Source organism: Mycteria americana, chromosome 7 (genome assembly GCF_035582795.1).
Source record: "Mycteria americana isolate JAX WOST 10 ecotype Jacksonville Zoo and Gardens chromosome 7, USCA_MyAme_1.0, whole genome shotgun sequence".
In the NCBI taxonomy this organism is placed as follows: domain Eukaryota; kingdom Metazoa; phylum Chordata; class Aves; order Ciconiiformes; family Ciconiidae; genus Mycteria; species Mycteria americana.
This window is the reverse complement of record NC_134371.1, coordinates 13170815-13191370: the sequence shown is the minus strand read 5'-3', so window position 1 is coordinate 13191370 and position 20556 is coordinate 13170815. Positions and strand designations below refer to the sequence as shown.

The window sequence follows — 20556 nt, the reverse complement described above, 5'->3', positions numbered from 1 at the left end:
GGAAAATCTTTAGGAAGCGACTTTTAAACAAAATAAACCGGAGAAATTTTTCCCCCAAAAGGTTTCACAGGCTTAGGGTTTTATACAATAGCTTGTTTTTACAAAATGTAAATTCAGGATCCGGTTTAAATCGGTGTTTGTTACAGCCACCCTGCCTAAAACATGCACTTACTTCCTTTTCAGCAACGTGAATTTGTTCACCATGGCCAAGTCATACCACATCCATGTATTAGATAAATATGTATATATATATATGTATATATATATGCGTGTGCTGTCTCATCTGGAGCTAGCTATGACCGACACAAGGCTCATTCAGCCAGGAGGAGAGTTACTAACATGTTATCTGCACTTGAAGCGGTTTAGTGTTACTGGGCTGAAAGGAAATAGAGAGACATCCTGTTTATAGGCTGTAGAGCCCTAATGGATAAACAAGTGCACCTCAGTTAAAAGTAGAGTGGGGAGGGGGGGGAAAAAGCAGAAAGAGAGACTTAGCGGGTATCAGGATAATGAAATACCAGCAAAGCTGCATGCCTGGCAGCACAACCCAAGGCTGCCAGGCAGCCCCACGTGCTGCGGGGCTGCAGAATGTACAGAATGTGCCGCCATGCCGAGGCTGCCGGCTCCTCCGACCCCGCCGCGGCCGGACCCTGCTCGTCTTTCACCCCAATGCTGGGCCATTTCCTGGCACCCAGTGAGGTGACACCGGAGCTATTTTTCCACCCCCCTCCTCTCCGTTCTCCCAACGCACGCCCACGCTGCCGAAGCTTTCTATGCATTTTGGTTTTCATCCGCCGGCAGGGCCGTGGAGTGGATGCTCGGGGTTTTTGCGAGGTCAGAGCGGGAAGGGCGTCGTGCAAGGTCAGGGCTCGCTGCAGCCGTGCCTCTCTGCTAGTGACGTGGGGAAGCTGATAGCCTTCCCTCGGCATCCGCTGCCGGCCATAGGCAGAGGTGCACCCTGGGCTGGACGGACGCGGTCTGAACCAACCCGGTGTCGCTGCTGTCAGCCCAATCCCCAGCTACAGCAGGGAGGAGACAGCCCCAAGACATGTCCCTCCCACTCCTCTCCTGCCAGGAAAACACTGAAGGTCCATCTCCAGGTTAAAGGGAGGTACCAGGCTTAATCTCGTTTGAATTATCACTTGCATACGTTAGCCTGGCAAGAGTGAGTGGGTCCAGGCCAGAATTGTGGGGTGGATACAAGAAACAGGAGATCTACAGAAAAACCCTACAAACATCCCTCTGCTTCTGACATTAATGATGGACTAAAAGTGATACCAAAAGTTGACGTTCTACCTTGGCCCAGATCCAACAGTCCCTTGTGCCTCCAGTGAGCGTAAACCCACAGCACCCTTCTGCTCTTGAACGGAAAGCAGAAACCTTTTGGCTGTTCAACACCTCCCGAAGCACCAATGTCATGGCAGTGGCAACTCACTAGGCCAGTTCCATGGAGCTACAGGCCACCTCCAACCTCTACAGCAGACCTTCCCCCAATAACACTGTAGTTCTGCAAAGAGCTGGCAGACGAGGATGCCTGGCCAGTGTTGACAACACCCTACCAAGCCACGGGCAAACCAGGCAGGGAACATGGCACATCCGCTGGGCTCAGACAAGTAACGAGCCCCACAGGGACTCCTCCTACCTGGTCAATCTTCATAAGAAGGGTTGACTGCTTCTAATCCCACTTTCCACACCTTTGCTGCTCATTTTTTCCCCTCACCAGTGAACGTGGGAGATGGACCCACATCCAAAGCCTCCAACACAGAAGGGAAAGTTTTGGTTCCCCTGCTTTCGGTTATAGGACAAGCATCCCACCCCAGCACACAGAGGAGGATTTGAACGGAGCACCGATACCTCTCAGGGTAACCCGAAACAAGAGACCCAGGTCAAGGTTCAGGTGTGACTTCTCACATCTCTGTTGCCTTTTCGTTTTTCACTGCCTTACTCTCTTTACAGGCCCAGGAACTCTCTGCGATGGAGGTACAAACCCCAACATGTTCTCCAAGCCCTTCCAGTCTGAAAGTCTCCACCCAAACCCGGTGCAAAGCATGAGCAATGGTGAATTACCCCTGCGTGTACAAGCAGAGCTTGCTGATGACGCCCACATTCACCCCCTGAGCACTTCCATCATAACGTGGCTGGCACAGCCAGTGCTTCACAACCACCACAAAAACCCCACAGCTCTGCAAGGACACACAAAAATGGGACTTGCCCACACTCTGACAGGTCCTGGGGATGAGGCAGCGCTGCCAGGTCCTTGGCCGATGAACTGAGGCCTGAAGAACCTGAGAGCTACTCCCAAAAGAAAGTCCTGAGCAAGTAATTTCTCATTTGTTTCCTACCCTACTCTTTGTCTCGTGCAACCGAGACGGGTCTGACTCATACCAGGTTTCCGCAGGGCCTGACACAACAGGTCGACGGACTCGCCTTGAAATAAAACAACAGCAAGCATGAGGTGACTGCCTTGGCCAAGAAGGACCCAAATTCAAGACAGCTGTCAGAGGAACAACTCCAAGGTAAATAATTGTTAATGAACTTGCTCATCAGCTCCGTGTAGTCCTGAAGCCTTTATTTTGCCTTCCTTCCAGCTGGAAAGAAAGTTCATTGAGAATGAAAGCTAGTGACTCGCAGGGAGGAGTGACAGATGCTGCCTGCCTGCATGTGTGAAAAAACTCTGACAGGCAGAAATAACGCACCTCACATGTCTTATGGTGGCAGTGAAGCAATAAATAATCTAATAGACTACTAAGGCTCATAGTAATAACGTTGTGCTCCCTTTTCAGAAGCCACTCCCCACGCCAGATGACATCTGTCATGGTATAGATGTTCCTGGAACAGGGAGATTTAAAAATATCTCTCAATGTGGCACAAAACTGTGAGTGTATCAGCCAAAATACCAGCCACCATAGCGTTTATATATAGCCTTGCACATACCATCTATAGCTGGGAACATAGACAGATACATGGCATCTAGCAGCATTACAAACAGACATTCTTCTGCTGGTCCTGAAGCACTTGAGAAGAAACTTCCCAGCAGCTCTGCCCGTGTCGCCCTGCCCCATGCACCTCTCCGTCGGCTCCCGCTCCTCAGGTGTGTTAAGTACCGCATCTCAATTCTCAAGGATCATCAAAAGTCTGTCCCTCCACCTCCCCATGTGTCCCCTCTGCTACAGGGCACTGCAGTGCTGGTGATCAGGTTTCCCCACACCCCTGAAGACCTCTCTGTACACACACCTTCTGAACCAGAACCCAGGGGCCTCAAAACTTCCTCCCTCCTTGCTGAGATAGGTCCTGAGAAGGGGTGAGAAGATCTTCAAGGCAGTTGAAATTCACTCAGGGACCTAGTGCAAACTCTAGGTACGGTTCCTATTAGAGGCAGGAACAAAGAGCTGCTCGTAAGAACAGAAAAGGATTTGAAAGCTCAAAACTAGCAATAGCTCCCCATGGAGCACCTGTAATCGCTTCCCAGGAACTCTACTGGCACCCAAGTTATTGCGGGGGGGGAGGGGGGGAAGTGGCTTTAGATAGTGCAATACATTTTCTCACGAGCATCAAACGTGCATCAGCATTTCAAACAGAGCGCCGCAGCCTTCAGAACCAGGTTGATGTTTAAGCTCTTGATACTGTTATCTGCCTAATAATAACCCCAAAGACCACTCCTTGTCTGGCTGCCTGCCAGACCACATGCAGCCTCTCTGCCCTTTTTTCTTCTTCTTTTTTTTTTTTTTTTAACTTTTTTAAACTTTGTCAGACGTGGAAATGTTGACTCTAAGAAATTCAGCCTCTTCCGTGAAACAGATTGGCTGAGACTCCTTTTTTTATTGTTGAGGAAACCATGATTTGGGGGCCAGGGAGGGCAGACAAAGGGGAAAGCTCATGTATTTTGCCTTCACGTGTGCTTTATTTTCTCCTCTGTCAGGAAACAGCGAGAAAGGATCTGGCCCAGTTGCCGTCAGCTGCGCTGGAAGTGATTGTATCAGCTCCACCTGCTTAACATCGGTATTATTCAAAACTGCAGGGACAATGATTTGGAGACAAATCAGCAGTGACTGGTGCATTCTCGAGGGACAAATACAACACACTTGTGCATGACACAAGCAATCCACAATAGCGGGACAGTCTCAAGGTTGGAAGGAGGAAGGAAAGCAGGGAGGGAGGGCTGAACATCTCCGTGTGTTTGTCTGGGGAAAAAGAGATATTACAAGGAGATCACAGCTTGTTCAAACATTTCAGAGTTTGCTCCACATTAATTCCAGCACTCGGGAGCAACAAAAGAACTGCGCCGAGAGGTCCAGCAGCTACAGCTCTGGGAAGGAACATCATGTCCATGTCAAGCTTTCAAAGCCTTATAAACTGTGAGGAGTTCAACACAGTCCCTTTATATTCAGAGAAGAACAGCCTTGACAGAGCAGGCTGTGAGGTACCATGCTTTGCCATTTACACCTGCTATGGATCTGGCCCGTGCGCCACCGAGCTCAGGTATGGTGTAGCTCCACTGAAGCAGGTCCTGCAGACTATTCCTTACAGCTCGTCTACTTATGAAAGTGGTATCAAAATAACAAAGGAGCCTCCAACAAGCACGTAGACAACAGCACAGGGTTGAGCAACTGCTGCCAAAGCACCACAAAGGCACTTAAATGGTGTTTTTAAAAGGAAAAGATAAAAGGAAAAAGGTGAAAAGTGTACCTTTGCATGTTCCAGCACAAGCAGAAAGAGGCAGGTCACTGCTGGAACTAACGGGGAGGGTGACGGCAGTGCTCGCTGCACTCTTCTAAGCTCAGTGAGGCTGTTCTGAGCAGGTGCCCTGCTGTCACCACTCAGCAGAGTGCTCTGAAACATCCTCATGCCTTTTTTTTTTTTTTTTTTTAATCAAATTAACTATACACAAAGAGCATCGTGTCCACAGCAGGCTGCTGATATGACATCCATACCACCAGTAAGACCCTGTGAAGTTTTAATGGGCAGGTCATGCCCGCAAAGATTTTGTTACCACCTGTTCTGCCTCCACCACGTACCCCATTCCGCAGCAGTTTTACTCCAACAACTTCATGGGCTTTCACCAGCAAAGCTGCTCAGAGACAGCAGCCTGCTCGCAGACACAGCGTGTACAGCTCAAATGGAAGAAAAGCCCTTTAGCCCGTTCTGCATCTTATTCCTCTGGGATTAGAGTAAATAATAACACCTCAATATCTTGTCTGAAGCCCTGAGAAATGCCAGTGTGCTATACCTGCCCCTCTCAACTGCTGTGTATACTTAAACATATGTCATATGTACCCATATATACACACTATGATGCCAAATGACACTCCACCAAAAAAAACAACGTCAGACATTGGACCCTGGTGACCCAAATGGGTGAGTTTTTGTATGAACTTACCACTTTTGCCCCCATGCAATCAGGGAGGTGGGAGCAAGCTGGGAACGAAGGAAGGCATTGCCCTTTGCAAACACCTAACAAGCCTAACCGAAAACACCAAGCCCAGCACCTTCAGGGTCATCCCCCCGCACACCCTGCCAGGGCAGGCGGTTAGAGATGAAAAAGACCCACCGGGAAAGCTCTTCCGTAGGAGCTGATATTTCAGCTATCAAAGAAGTTTCTGTTTAAACAGACATTAATTGCATACACTCAGGAATTTCTCGGGTTTACCACTTAAAAAACACCCAAAGCCACTTTGAGGCTTTTCCTTTTTTCTCTCCCGCCTTTATTTGCTCAGTAAACACATCACATTTGTGTGTGCCCTGGATCCCGTAACATTCAGTTTCTGTGACAGCAGCTTCGAAGCAGAGCAGCAGCTATCTAGACAGCTCACCGGGGAATGCCAAGCATCCGGGATCCTGCCCCTGCCATCACGGCACACCACAATGCAGAACCCTGTATCGCCCAACTCCTCGCGAGACCTTCTCCCAGTCCAGGATGAAGCAGAAGATGCCATTGGTTCCATCTGTACTAACAGATAACATTATCAGGAGCGAGTGCCCATGAACTCAGCCCACTTCCCTCACACATTGAACTTGTCCCAGCAAAACCATACCTGTTAGCAGTGGGGTTTGTTTATTAAAGCAGTGCTGCAAGTTTAGCAGCAGATCAAGGCCTTGCTCATGGCGGGTGTAAGATGTGCTATAACCAGCAATACTTTGCGGCCTTTTGAAGAAGCTGTTGAGGCCAGGCCAGTGATATTTCCCATCCCATTCGCAGGCATGTGGCACTTGCCATGCCAGGCAACAGCGGCAGAGGGGTACCACCGGATGGAAAGAGCTCCGGAGGAGAGCACCCCTCTGTGTACCAGCACAATTATGGCTAGCTGCTACAGTAGGGCTGCCCATAAAAGTGCCCCTGAACATCCCAGGAAGAAGGACAGGACAAAGGGAGTCAGGAAACTTGGATCAATTCTTAGCCTTGCCATATATATACATACACACAAATGCTTATATACATCTGTGCACATCTGTGCAGCTTTGGGCAAGTCCCTTAGCTTCCCTCCCTTACTGGTCAGTAAATGGAGGGTAATACCACTGCCCTAAACATACTTTAAAACCCAAGGACTGTGTAAACACCTGCAGGCAAGAAAATGCCCAGCACCTCCATCTCCACCCCATCACTGCAAACAGCAAGAAACTTCAGCAAGGATACACCACCGAAACGTCTCATCGGCCCAAGGGAGTGATCAGTGGCACCAGCCCAAAGAGGTTGCTGGCAGATATCCCATGATACTTTCTATTATGTCCCTTTATGCAAGGCCTTATGCCTTGCACATTCGTTGGCCTCCCTCCCAAAGAGGAAAGCTGGGAGTGACTCCTCTCGTCAAACAGGTCTGCTCCATGCCTCAAGCGACGTGAAACCCCCTGAGAGCAGCCAGAAATCTCTTTCCCCTCTGAAAGCAGGTCATCTCCACCATGCGCAACCTCAGCCCACCCAGAAAGTAAGGTCTGAAGCAAAACTCAGACACCCTTTTGCTGGGCTGGCTATGCCACCAACCTACATGTACCAAGAGACACCACCACTAGGTCTAGCAAAGCAGCCTCTGCAGCATCTCACAGAAGGGGGGGTGGGAGAGGGGAGTCATTTTTGGCAATGAAAATGTAATGGAACATTTTGTATTGATCTATTGTGGAATGAGTCACTCTTAAGAGTGACTCGCCTCCTCTTCCCCTTGCTTCCCCACCCCCAAATTATGGACTGCAAGAAATGAGCCGAGATAATGGGCAATTTCAGATGTTCTAAATTCAGGTTTTTCTCCTGCTAGAACAGTGTGCCATGACAGTAGATGGACTGAGCTCCACAAGAGATGCCCTTCATGTTCCCACGCCTTCTACCAGCTACAAAGAAGTTGTGTCTAACTAATGCATAGTTAGGAAAGGACTAGAAGGATGAGGGACTACTTTGGAGAGGAAATGAGGAACCAGAAGGAAGATCTGGAAAGCATCAGCAGTGAAAGGAGACCCAAAAAACAGATGGGGATCAGACACGAGCCCCCAAAAAAGATAAGCAAGCTGGAGGAGGATCAAATTGAGGAGGAAAAGGGTCTACATGAAGCTACTACCACTGCTTCAGGAGAGCTCTGTGGACTTTCCAGTCTACAGGAACTTGCCAGGGTATAAATGCCAAACATCAAGGATAACCACTTTCAAAAAGAGAGAAAAAATCAGAGAAAGGGAAATAAGGCTGGTGACAGTAAATTCTTCCTCAACACCTTCAGTCCTTGGGAATGAAACAAAACCCCAAAGGAAGCTGTGGAAGTCCCAAGGTCTTTTTAGGGAACTGAAAGCTGCACACATAGGAACCAGTTGACCAGTGAGTTTTTCCACCTCAGTTCCATGGAAGTTAATGCACAAGGACCTTTGTGCAAAGATTACTACTCTTTTACTGGGGAGTGGGTATGGCGCAACATAAACCACTGATCCCACCCATATCTCATCAGATGCCACTGAAGTGCAGCCTGCTGCACTCGAAAACCTACCCATACCATATACATTGATATTAAATATATATATACAGACACACAAGCCAATCTCTGATTTGTTAAGTCTCTCTAGAGGACTAACTTTGATGGCATTAAGCAGAAGGCGGCAAGTTACTTATGCACTTGCCTATTAAGGTTTGGCAATGGTGCACACATGGGATTGCACAATGTGTAACCACCTAGCACCCCACCAGACGCACAGGGCATTCGAGCCCAGCCAAGAGATCTTCCAGCACTGGACTTCAGCTAGGACCAGTACTCTCCATTCAGAGAAGAAACTGGTACTTCATACGCTGGGAGATGACTAATCCCAGTAGCTGAGTTACAGCATAGCTTTTAACACACAACGAAGAGACATTAAGGTCATCTCAACTCTCATCTACAGCATCCCACAGTATCCCCTCCCACAGCTGACTCGTTGCTCTTTTTTTCCTCCTACTTCTTTTCTCGCTTTCTACCCTCCCCTTCAACCTTATTTCCTTTCAGGTCTTCTCATCAGGTCTTCCATACCCATTTACCCTCCTCTGTCTATCCAGTCCTCTGGCACCTTAAACATCCTTCTCATCACCCACAACTCCCACCTCAGAAGTCCTTTTCTTCTAGGAATCCACTTTATCTGCATTTCTATCTCCAGCAATCACCCATGCCCTCCCTTCCCCAGCCCTCAAGTGCATATTTGTGTGCCTAGGATTGCAGACTCTTTAAGACAAGGACTGTCTTCTCCACTTGTAAAGCCCAGTATACATTTACGGTGGGTAAATGATAAATAAGCAGTCTCAGCATTTCAGCGTGGGCTGAATTTCAGTCTCAGCGTGGGCTCCCTCCACCGAGCTCCCTTAGTGTTTGCCTTCTCTCCACTGCAAACTAATCTACCCGTAAGACTTTTTCTTCCTTATCTCTCAGTTACAAGGTTATCACTTAAATTTATCAGCATTCTTCAAAAAATAGTTGAGAGAGGAAGGTAGGGAAACAAAGCGCCTTTACCAGTGCTGCTCACCCATAAGCTCAAACCCTGAGATGCAGAGGAGCTCGTGGGAGCACCATGTGCACTAGCAAGGGGAGAACATGGCCAGAAATAACTCACTGGAATTATTTCAAACCCCACATGCCTCATTTCTATTCAGTTTTCAGTGGGTTTCTGGATGAGCAGACACACACGGCTGTTTGCTGGGGGAGCATCTATCAAACCTGCATTGCCTTCCACCAGCCAAGCGTGTATCTCCCTTTGGAAGGAGGCTGAAAAAGAGGCAAGTGGGCTCTTGAAATGGAAAGCTGGGGTAAGGAAAAAAAGTTATGAAGAAAAGTTACCCACAACACATAGGGCATCAAGAGGTGACTAAGAGGCAGCCCATGCTCCAAGGGAAAAAAAAAAAACAGTGAACGCAAAAACCCCCGTCCATGTCAGGGCTGAGAGGATGCATCGAAGCAGCTGGCTGTTTGGCAACAACGCCCACACGTGATGGGGGATTGGCATAGCGGGAGTAGCACTTCTCAGGAATCAATGTGATAAAATGCTCATTCAACCAAAAAAATAAAAAAAGAAGAGGGCAAAAGTAGTTGCTAGACAGTTCACAGAGTTGATGCAATCAGCTGTTCCTTATCTCATGAGAACCTGAGTTGTCTGGGGTTTCCTAACGCCCCAAGTTGCTACTCTCTGGCCCCCTGCAGTCCTCCACCGCATGGACTTCACCCCCTGCCTCCCCCTACACACCAGCCCCTCGCCTACACGAGGACATCACTTCGGTCGCTGCGAAACACCCATCTCCAGTGCCCTCCCAGCTTTCAGAAATTCTTCACTGGGAGCATGCTCAAAAGCCACGTCCTTCTCTGTCCCTACAGTCTTAACAGCCTCTACGAGATTATCTGATGTAGCTTTCTTATACTCATACATCTCAGTGGAGAATTAGCTGATAACTCACAAAGCACTGCGGGTAGCGCGTGCGTCAGGAAGTACAAGCGATAACACCGTTATGCTATGAGAAACCTCATCCAGACCTTTAGGAAAAATTACAATTCTTGTTACTGGTTTCATCTGAACTCACCAGCTACCCTTAGACTACACAGCAAACAGGAATGCCTTCCAGTAAATAATCTGGGGGGGGCACTCAAACTACTCTGTGATTAAAGGAGATGGTCACTGAGTCAGCAACAAGAAAGATGCAATGAGAATTAAGAACAAAAGTCCAGGACAAAGCAATCACCTAGAAAACAACAGGAGATCACGTAAGAACAAATCAAACGAACAAGCATCCCTTCCTTCGCGCTGAATGCACTTTTCTGCATAGCAGCATTTCACAAGATAGAGAGACTGAAGAGCTGGTGCTTAACGCTGCCCTTGGAGACTTGCCCAGAAGTTTTTACATTGCTCAGCACCCTGTGCATAAAAGGGCAGCAGCGGCGACACTCCTGGTGAACTCCCACTGGCCAAGCTGTCTGGCAGGTATAGCTAAAAAAGCCATTTTTGGAAAATATTGCCTTTTTATAGCTTATCTCAGTGCAGACAGCTGCCTCACGTCTCTAGAAATAGCAGGATTTAACAGCCATGTTTGCAGGGACAGATTTTAAAGGTTCCATCTTCTAAGAAACAACCTACACATCCAGAAACAGGAGGCCAGATTTGTTTTGATACTGGAACCCCCTTCCATATGCTAAGCGTGCCCACGGATTTGCAAAAACCCTGCTCTGAAAATGGGATGTTCATTCAGCAACAGGCGACAAGTAACTTGCGTTTGCCTTCCTATAGAGTCTGTTCCCAGCACAATCAGCGGCAAAATAGCACACAATTAGGTTGATATTGCCTTTTGCTGAAAATCACTGGCATTTTATAAGTAAAATAATGGTGGAGGAGAGCATTAAACACTGGAAAAACAAGACTAATAAGTAAAAATACCCCGCAGCTACAGCTGATCAGCACCTCTCTGTTGTTCCTCTTCGGATGCAGCGAGCCAGGATCAGATCCCAAATGTTGTTATGATTCATTCAAGGTGATAAAGACGGAGCCACGGGCTGTGTTCCCGGGTTGGTCCCATGGCTGCAAACCCCAGCCCTGTGAGCCTGGAGGAGCCTCTTCAGCCACCCCGCCTCCATCGTGTTTGCGAATGCAACGGGGATAATGTTATTTTCCTACCTTTTAGCAATACCAAGCATTTTTAGATAGAAAGCGACAAATTCCCATGAATTTAACACTGGAAGAGCTGATGATAAGGATGTAAACCAGAAGGACAGGATGTCATCCAGAGGGACCTGGACAAACTCAAGAAGTGGGCCCATGTGAACCTCATGAGGTTCAACAAGGCCAAGTGCAGGGTCCTGCACCTGGGTCAGGGCAACCCTGGGTATCAATACAGGCTGGGGGATGAAGGGATTGAGAGCAGCCCTGCGGAAAAGGACTTGGGGGTACTGGCGAATGAAAAGCTGGACATGAGCCAACAATGTGCGTTCGCAGCCCACAAAGCCAACCGTATCCTGGGCTGCACCAAAAGCAGCGTGGCCAGCAGGCCGAGGGAGGTGATTCTGCCCCTCTACTCCGCTCTGGTGAGACCCCACTGGAGCACTGCGTCCAGCTCTGGAGCCCTCAGCACAGGAAAGACATGGAACTGTTGGAGCGGGTCCAAGAGGAGGGCCACAAAAATGATCAGAGGGATGGAACACCTCTTCTATGAGGAAAGGCTGAGAGAGTTGGGGTTGTTCAGGCTGGAGAAGAGAAGGTTCCAGGGAGACCTTACTGCAGCCTTCCAGTACTTAAAGGGGACCTATAGGAAAGACAGGGACAGACTTTTTAGCAAGGCCTGCTGTGACAGGACAAGGAGCAATGGTTTTAAACTAAGGGAGGGCAGATTTAGACCAGATTTAAGAAAGAAATGTTTTACCATGAGGGTGGTGAGGCACTGGCACAGGTTGCCCAGAGAGGTGGTAGATGCCCCATCCCTGGAAACATTCAAGGTCAGCCTGGACAGGGCTCTGAGCAACCTGATCTAGTTGAAGATGTCCCTGCTCATTGCAGGGGGGTTGGACTAGATGACCTGTAAAGGTCTCTTCCAATCCAAAGCATTCTATGATTCTATGATAAACGGCTCTGAATGCAACAGGGCCTTGCAAGATTTCCAGGGTACCATCTTTTACTAGCAACAGTTGGACTGGTTGTCTACAGCATCTTCCTCATTATGAGATTTATTTATTTATTTATTTTTAAACTGAATGAAGGGGTACTAAAGACAACGACCTGCTGTGAAATGATCAAAATTCCCATGCAAACAACCCATTAGCAGTGTTCAAATGCAATTTAAATTACTAGTTGTTAAAGTGCTCCTCAATTTCATGGTAAGTTTCCAAGGAAAATTACATGCTATGTACTATTTAATTGATTGTTTTCTACTTCTTAACATCCATTTATTCCCTCCTCCTGTCTTTTCCTTAATTTCAAGGGATGATAATGACTTTTCAGGGAGGAAAGGGGAACGGCTATCGGAGTTGAAGAGGGATTTACCTGAAGAACAAGGATGTAGGAGGGAAGTGGCTGCCAAAAACGGGCAGCTCCCCTGGAACTCGTCCCTGTGATATTTTCACAGTAGGGGTGTGAGACAGCACAGCACAAGGACTTCTTTCCTCCCCACCGCAGGCAGCTAGGCTTTCAAAACCTGATGTTTCTTTAAAACGTAGTCATCCCCCCCATGTCAAGCAATAAGCACAGTTAACGATTAGAAGACTGTGGTAAAGCAACAAGAGCAACTTGTTTCCTCCTCCCAGGCACGCTAGTCCTTGAACCAACACGCTCACTGGAGGTAAACAAGTTTTTCTCATTTGGGAGATCTCATCCCAAATGCAAATACCTAGTTCACAAGAGCAAATTCCCCCCTCAAAGTTGGCTGAAGAATTGGGCTGCGAGTGAGACCTCCTGCTGCTTGCAACAGCTGTTACACAAGAATGTGTATTATAAAGCTAATAACAACAGACATTTCTTAAAAGCCTGCACTTTGCCCAGATCCGAGGAAGGAGCAGTGGTACAATTATGTAAGGTGCCATCTGGAAATTCCTGAAGTAACGATACGTGTTGGGATCATGTCACATATCAGCAACGTATATCAACTTTATGAAATACTCAATACGACTTGGTTTACCTTTAAGCAACTGATGCAGAAATATTTAGTGCTCAGAAAAGTACGACTTTATTGGAGTAAGAAAGATGGGTTTCACAGTACCACTTGACACAAGGCTGCAAAGCGCCCAGTTGTCTGCAGGAGCTGAGCGTGAACTGTCACGTGGAACCCAGAGATTTGCACTTTTCCCAAATTTGCCACACGGTGCCTCAGTTTCTACACCTGCACACCAGGATGATACAGCTTTCCTCAGCCTGTGGGCACGATTTAGTATTTAAGGGCTCTGAAACCTTTGCCTACAGAAATGCAAAGTATCAGATGTGTAGAGCCATGGAGGCTTGTAATTTTGCCTCTCCTTCATCCCTTCCATGCCCACGTGTGCTAGCCCCATGCTATCTGGGGTAGCTTACCTGCTGTGGGGCACGTACACCCACCCCTTTATTTAGTGCACGCTAAATCCCCTCACAGCACCCGAGTCACACAGTGACAGTGTCACCATTTCACCATGTCCTGCGCAGTGCCAGCCCTGGATCGATGGGTGCAACAGCCAGGATGAAGGATGGGCTGCGAACCAATCCTCCTTACATGGGAGCTAAAGCAAATCCTCTGTGTTTAATACATCATTAGAAGTGACTGAGAGAAGCTTAAGAAAGGCAGGCATGGAGCTCTCTGAGCACACTCGAGGTCCAGCACCATGGAAGACTTCTCAGAGTCAAGCGTCTACAGGGTGCCAGGCTGCAGGAGGAAAAATCTTTTAACAGCTGTATTAATTTACAGGTCAGCCCTTAATGGCTGTGTTTCTGGAGCAGAAGAAAATCCACTGTGGATCCTGGTTAGCATCAGTGATGACTGGATCTGCCCAGGTCCTGGAGAAATACCAGACAAAAAGCCCTAGCAGGCTGCGGTCCCGGCCGTGGGCATCCTCCGTCCTCCTGAGCTCCACCAGCCCTGCCCAGCACCCATCAGGGGGACACAGGCAGCACTTGGGAAGCTCATCCTTTACAGTCCATCCAGCTCTCCAGTCACATCCTCGCAGCGATGAGGTGTTGCACAGAGAAGGATCGGGACATGAAGATTAATGGCCCCAACCAGCACTGCCCGGAGCCCTGCGTTACGGCACCCAGGCACTGCTCATCCTCGTCTTCCAACAAGCAGCCTGTCCTGATGAGTGGGAAAGGGCAGAAACGGCGAGGGGAACAGAGCATCATCATTTCCAGTCCTGCCGTACTGTCCCTGAAACACCAAGCTTGGCTACAAGCAGCTGGCAAAGCCTGGACACCCCACATCCAAGTGCCACCAGAAGCAGGGGCTGATCCAGGGCTCAGCCGAGCTGGGGAAGCGCTGCGTGGGGAGGAGGCATCCCCCATCGTGCAGGGCCACATGTGCAAAGGCAAAGCACAGCACTCGAGGAGCGACACAGACCGCCGGCTTGCTGCCCTCCACGGCTTCACACAACCACGCACGACAGAGGATGGATGGCTCCTTGGCAAGTCGATGGGCTGAGGCTTCACGTGCTGCAACAGCTCCATACGCCTCCCTGGTGTCCTGTTTTCCAACCCATCACCTACACTGCCCGTTCAGGCTGTACACTCTTTAGGACAGCAGTTCTTTCCTTTGCACCAGTACCAAGCCTGGCCCAGCGGGGCCCTGACCCCAAAAGCTGCAGTAATCCAAGTAGCTTGTTGAAACAACAAGGATTAAAATGCAGCTAAATTCTGCAAATTCCCAACACGTCCCATCTGCAGGAATATGCTCCAGCAGCCTCTTCGTCACCTTTTGTGGCTGAGTGCTTTTCAGCTCACTTCCCATCCTCGTGCAAACTAAGCCAAGTATCCTTCCCTGCCCAGACAATCAAACCAGTTTCACACCTCAAGGACCTGCTGCAAATCCACATCTTTGGAAAACCAAACCTCACACTGGGTATTAATCCCTATTTAAAAGGGCAAAAGAAAACCAACAAGAGATTTAACTTTCTAACAAAGGTCTTCAATTTAAAACAGAGAGAGCATGATAACAACAGGTTTGAATCAGCCTAAAAATACCAGTTAGCCAAGAAAATACAGGCATCACTAACCAGCAGTAGGAACTATAAAACGTGTTTCACCAACACCCCTTCCCAAGTAAAAGGACCAAGTGCAGTGCTTTCTGTCCGAGGCACAGGACTGGCTGCTACACAACCCCCGGAGCCATTTTAAAAGCACTCTATAAGTGTTACATGCTCCAAATGACAAGAGGAATGCGGGACGGTGGATCTCCGCTCCAGATTCCCCAGCATGGTTTTAGCTGCCATGAATAAAACAGGAAGCAGAGCATCTTCCAGGTTCCCTCCGCGCCCCTGACTGTCTGGATGAACTGCAGTTTCCTTTCAGGAAAGAGAAAGAAGGCAGGGGGGCGGGTGGAGAGAAGCAGCCAGCTGCAATACCAGACATTAAAAACCTCACGCTAAGGAAAAATAAAGAATAACAGGAAAAAACAGACACTGAACCTTCATCCAGTTACAGCAGCTAAACTTCTTCAGGTCCCTAACAAAACAGAGTTAAATATTAACATTTGAGAGAAATATATCCATACGCTACGCAGCCTTTTTAACACACACTCTTGCTTAGGAGACAGAAATCATACTTAAGCTATATTTTACTTGCTGACCACATGCATATATACTCATTTAACTCTACAGTGCTCTGCTGCCTTGCTGCATTAACCAGCGAAACTAAGAGGAAGAGCGTGACTGAAGAGAAGCTGGCTTAAATGATCTTTATACCTAGGCCTGAAGAAACATTTTACCTTTGAGACCCATCCACTAAGCCTGCTACAGAAGGTTTCATTGGGTCCCTTGCTGTTGACTGGTGATCTACATGCCTGCCTCACCAGCAACACACACGCTTTGATGCAATCCATCTGACTAAACAAAACAAAAAAAAAAAATCCCAAGTTGATTGCTAAAGCAGCAATGATGTACTTACCAGCATCCAGGCAAGCTCCTTCGATAACACACTTCCCTCTCGAGCAGATCAAATTTGGAACAAAGTCCAGGAGCAAGAGAGAACTGAAAACTGACCACAACAAGCTTCCAAAACAAGAAGGGGGGGGGAAGGGAGGGGGGGGGGGGGGCGCGGAAAAAAACCTTACTACAGGAATTCAAATCCTGCTTCCACCAGACCCTGAGTCACCTCCCCTCCCTTGCAATAGATCAGAGCAATGGGTAAACATTTCCAAATATGGAGATCAAAACTCCAAAGGATGTCAAAAAAAATCACCCTTCTCTCCCTGGCTTTGGCACGGGGATGACTTGCCCCTCTGGAGCCTGAGCTGAACACATCGCTGTCGCTGACCCACACAGAGCTAGGACACGGGGCCACACGTCGCCGTCTTGACCTGCGCTTTGGTGGCTCCTGGCTCGGTGGGTGACACTGCATCTCTGTCCCCTCCCAGGGATGCACGGGGACATGCAACGGGAGCAGCTCCAGGAGCCGTCGCCCCTAGCCCCCTACAGCAAACCTCCCTCTCATCCCTCGACTCATCAGCAGAAAACCTCCCAGAACTATTTTTTTAAGTGCTCTTTGAAGGCAAATAGGCAAATTCAGTCTGTGTTTATAGTGACACCAGCTCAGCACCAGAAAAGGCAAGGCTCAGCAATCAGTTCCACTAGAGAGGTCCTGCTGCCAGGTCCCACGCTGGCTGCTCACCTGGGCAGGGAAAGATTCCCTGGCCGGCTCAGCTAGCTGGTGCTTTGCAAAAAGCGTTATTTGATTTTGCTTTACAAAAGGAAAAAACACAGCTCTGCAGAAAGGAACATGCTGCTCGGACAAGGCGAGATGTCCCTGCAGGGACAAGGAGCCCCAGGATGGCAGCACTCCTCAGTCCCTGCGGGGACACACAACGCAGCATCCCGTGGCAGGCGGGAACTGGGGAGTGCCCAGCCTCCCCACCCCTGGCAGAGGGGCTTGAGGTTCAATGCTCAAGCCCATACAGCAAATTTAGGAAGCAGAACAGTTATGCTTAGAGGGCACAACTGTCCCTGCAGAGTCTGCCTGCTCACGGGAGCACTATACCCATGCCACTGCTCCCACGGGCATCGCTCCCCTGCTGCAACAGCTGACCTGCGGGCAGCAGGGAGGTGACTACGCCTGCCAGCACAGGACGACAGCCTCCTGGTAGCTGCAGCCATGGGCTCCAGGAGCAGGCAGCCTCTCAGGAATGTGCAAATCAGGACGTTTTCAAGGCGAACAGGCCGCCAAGGCGATCCAACCAGACCAGAGTGATTCCCCAGCACCACCCACAAGATGCTATTGAATTTATAGGGAAGGAATTCCAGAGCTGACTCTGCCCATGTATGGCCAAAACAAACTGTAAAAAAGCAACATTATAGTACATCTGGCTTTCACTGGTACTGAAGCACAGGCTTTGGGAGGAGCCAAAATCCTGCAGCGACAGAGGCTGTACAATTACCTCCAGTAACTAGGCAGAGGTCAGGGGCTCGTGGCAGCACAAGTTTAGCCCCTGATATCACAGGTGACAGAAAACATGTAAACCTTTGCTTTAGAAGAAAACAAAGCTTTCTGCCTTTTTGAATAAGCACCACATTTAACTTAGTGACCCGTCACTACCACTGCAAAAAATAAATCTTGCAAGGCAGCACCAGCACATGTCCATTACGCCGGTAGTTATAAAGGCAGCTTTAAAGAGCCAACAGTACAAGTGGCACTAAGTGGTACACGAGGGCAATGTCAATGTAATGCAGGCTGGGACTAGCTCTTGGTGGGCAGTTGATCAATTATTTTTCTAAAAACCCACTAAAACTTCCCCCAGAGCCATGCGCCCCAGCCAGCAGCCAGGTCACCAGGAGCATTTTCCATGGTCAGAAATGGAGATATTCTGAGCACTGCAGTCACAGTGCTAGAAGATGCTCCAAAACCAGGCTAAGAAGGGTCAGGCAGGTGCAGGTTTTACAAACTCTGACTCAGTTTTCCAGCTTCTAGCAGAAAACAATTCCCATGGCATTGCTTTTTGCACGGACAAACAGCGGGATGAAGTAGGCAATAATGTAAGACAAGGAAGGGAACAAAAGTGTGGAGGAGCAACACCTGCATTAGCAGAAACTCTCGTCCCAGGTGTGCACCAGCCCTCACTGCTCTGGGCTCCCGCAGCACAAACAGATCGAGGTTCTCCTTAACAGTTAAATGCCACTACCTCGCCTGCCCTGCCAGCGGGGGAAATATCAGCCGTGTCAGCTGGAGAGGCAAAGGGCTTACTGAACAGGAGAGAAACACAGGCTGCAATGGCACACGCAGTGGGGACAGGGAAACGAAACCCAGGGGAACGCAGGCTGCTCGCGCTGCCTCTGCCTTTGCACAGGGGTCAGGCAGGGTACTTTTTATGGCTTCTGGGGTTGAAACCCAGGACTAATGGCTTTGTGACCTTAGAAGGACTCCCGTGCCAGAAATGAATATAGCTGTTAGAGGGGCTGGGAGCTCAGGGGCCTGAGCACACAAGGACAAGCCGGTTCCCGGCTCCTGGCCGGCAGCCCAGCGCTGCTTTTCACTAAACACAAGTCATACCCATCGGACCGGGAACAAGTGCGCGTCTCCTCTGAGGAGCATTTGCTGACTGGAGACCCACCACGCAGCTATTCCCGCAGATTCACATTCCCCAGGACAGCACCAGGATCTCCCCTCGGTTACCCAGCTGAAATAGCATTATACCCTCTCCCTTGCTACTGTGCTCACTTTAAACAGTGGTACCTAAGCATCAGCTGGCATTCAGCATCTCTGCTTCAGAGCACCTTCCACCCCAAAACAACACAGAGGAGAGGAACCAGAGGGATGGACACATCTGTGGTCCAACCACAGCCTAACCAGGAGCCCCCGCTACATGGCACCACAAGTCCCTTTCCTTGCCACAGTCCTAACCCTGGCAAGTAAAAGTTTGGGGGCCTGGGAATAAAATCCAACCCAAGGCTCCTGCACAGCAGTATACATCGTTATCAATCAGCCACTGGCTCAGGCATGGCTAATTTCATTTAAATGGCATTACTTAAGCAGGACAACTGAGAATATTTGATTCATAAAAATGTCTTGAAGGGGCAGAGAGCACAACTTGCGCGGCATACAGAACACAGGGACTGCTGCAGCATCACAGGAACACAGACCACGTAATGCAGAAAGCAAGGACCAGGGATGCTCATACACACACATGCACAACTATGCACACATATGCCTCCTCCCCCAACATGCACAAGAGCAGACTTGGGACTTGCAAGCTGAAGTCCTGTGCAGCCAAAAGTTAGCACAAATGTTTGTGACAGTTCCACTTTGCAGGCAAAGGCAAAAACCGGGTGCAGAGGAATAAATATAGAAAGGAGTCAGGCAGGCAAAGCAGGTGCTGGCTTGTAAAACCTTGGCCAGAAAGGCTCCCCAGGAGGTTGAATCTGGTAGTTTTGCAACAGCTCCACAGAAAGACAGAAGAGACAGAAAAAGAAAAAAGAGAACATGAATGCATATGCATTCTTTTAACGCCATATATAGTATATACAGACATTTGGTATATACACCCCCAAGCTCTCATACGCCACCGTATAGTATATACTATATATGCATTGCACATCTTTGTTTCCATGTGCCTCGATTTGTACAGCATGTGTGTATATATATATATATGTATGTATATGCATTTCTCATGCTTGCATTTGTCATTACCCCCCACATCACCCATCCGTGCGTGCTGTCGCACAACACACCACCCAACAGAGCGCATCTAAAGCCTCAGCGTCATAGTCCAAGATGACTTCTGAACACCTGCAGCTTCTCTCTGCTGCCAAGCCCTTCCCCACCAAAGCCTCTGGGTGCAAGCACCACCAGGGAACCACCAGTTTGTGTTGTATTTTCCAGTGATCCCACCCCACCTCCACACTCCATTAGGAGAGATCTTGCAGAGAGCCATGAACAAGGTGAACCATGAACAAGGTCAGGAAAGCTACAAATCCTTCTGAGAAGTTGCCCCTTGTACCTGTGAAATGTGTTTACATACCGGTTCTCACACTGCACAGCCTTGCTGGGTGGGACGAACTCAGAGCGAGGCTTTTGGAGACACGCAGGGCTCTGCCGGAGTCACGACTTTGGGTTTCTTTCCCAGCCCTGAGAAGAGAGAGAGATACCCATGTGATGCACGCCGGATGGGCCTCCCAACGGCTTGTCTCCAAAACTTGAAGTTTAACCCACACAACTTCTGGGAAATGCAGCATTTTCTTCCCCAGCTTTCTTAGGCAGAAGCCTCCATACTCCTGGACTCTTTTCAGCACCCTCCAAAAGCAAGCATCACCACCTCAAACCGGGCCAACAACTAGTACCAGCTGTGAGCTGCCACAGCTTGGTCAACAACTCGTACCTCCTCAAACCACAGCTCCTTTACTGCTCTTAATGCCCCTGAGAAGGGCAGGGGGTAAAAGGAGACGTAAAATGAGGCATACAATGAGAGAACAGAGTGAATCCATTGCTCGTCTC

The 20556-nt window shown here is 48.9% G+C and overlaps 1 protein-coding gene across 10 annotated transcripts in view; it reads right to left on the bottom strand.

Annotated features, from left to right (window-relative positions):
• The window catches only part of LPP (LIM domain containing preferred translocation partner in lipoma), an 826113-nt gene that overhangs the window by 778619 nt on the left and 26938 nt on the right, over nt 1-20556 (bottom strand). For 4 of the 10 annotated variants that reach the window (XR_012776441.1, XM_075507126.1, XM_075507133.1 and 1 more), the window contains exon 1: nt 16021-16124. The gene's annotated coding sequence lies outside the window, so the exon portion shown is untranslated. Of the gene's footprint in view, nt 1-16020; nt 16125-20062; nt 20191-20556 lie in introns of those variants that run through there. The other 6 variants (XM_075507128.1, XM_075507132.1, XM_075507127.1 and 3 more) reach the window with 2 other exon arrangements.